This window comes from Corvus brachyrhynchos, unplaced genomic scaffold, assembly GCF_000691975.1.
Source record: "Corvus brachyrhynchos isolate BGI_N302 unplaced genomic scaffold, ASM69197v1 scaffold337, whole genome shotgun sequence".
NCBI lineage: Eukaryota > Metazoa > Chordata > Aves > Passeriformes > Corvidae > Corvus > Corvus brachyrhynchos.
In genome coordinates, this window is record NW_008239040.1 from 37,356 (window position 1) to 38,491 (window position 1,136).

At 40.0% G+C, this 1,136-nt stretch overlaps 1 protein-coding gene across 1 annotated transcript in view; it reads left to right on the forward strand.

Moving 5' to 3' along the window:
• Positions 1–1,136, forward strand: part of LOC103618997 (creatine kinase S-type, mitochondrial) — a 37,859-nt gene that overhangs the window by 27,493 nt on the left and 9,230 nt on the right. The gene's annotated exons all lie outside the window — the stretch shown is intronic.

Sequence of the window (1,136 nt, forward strand, 5' to 3'; positions counted from 1 at the left end):
AAACATGGTCAGATCTTATTTCCTTCTCGGCCCAATCAAACATACAAAACTGTATCATTTTGACTTTGCTCTTTTTTTATCTTGTACTTGGGTTAGTATTCCAGTTAGCTAACATAACTCCCAGAGGGCTTTCCTGGGGTATCTCTGCTGGCATGCCTCTATTCCCTTTTTTTATTCTTTGACTCTTGCTTACTAGTTTTATGTCCCATTTTCTCAGAATCTTATCTATCCTTCCCAAGCCTTTGTTTCCCACCTTTTTAATAAAAACCAACGAAACAAACAACTATTCGGACCCCACCACCTCTTTCCCCTTTCTTCTCCTAGAATACAAAAGTTCCCTCCTCTTAATAAAATATGCCTCCTTCCAGAAAATAAAGCTATATTTCAGGGTTTAACATTTCTACCACATGCATTTTCATTCATTCTCATTCACTCCTTTTTATTGTTCCAATTTCTCTTTCTCAAGTGCTATCAGTCACAGCCACACAAGATTAAGGTACCTTTTTGTTTCAAATTGTTGGCCAATATTCACCCCTGGGCCCAATGTTCCAGGTATCTTGGATTAATCCTCAATTTAGCAGAATTAAGCCTAAATTTCTTGGATCCAACCCTCAATTCGACAGTCTCAAACCCCAAATTTCTTGGAGTAATCCTAAATTTGGCAGAATTAAGCTCAAATCTCTTGAAATCAACCCTCAATTCAGCAGTCTTAAAACCTAAATGTCTTGGATCAATCCTCAATTTAGCAGAATTGAGCCCGGATTTCTTGGAATTTTTAACCCTCAATCCGGCAGTCTCAAAACCTAAATATCTTGGATTTATCTTCAATTTGGCAGAATTAAGCCTGGATTTCTTGGAATTTTTAATCCTCAGACTAGCAGTCTTAAAACCCATATATCTTGGAATCATTCTCAACCTGGCAAATGTTTAGGGGTTCTTTTTGTCTCGTTTCCTCGTGGTTTGTACTAGGAAACTCTTGACTCCCCTCCTTCAAGGAGTCCAATCTCTCCCCTGAAACCCAGTCCCAGTTAGACCGGGGGTTCTCTCACTCCTTTTATCTTTCGCTTCGCCTCTTTACTGACTGCTTCCCTCGCGGGAGAGCAGAACTGCAGCCTCAGAGGCTCCACACTCTCTTT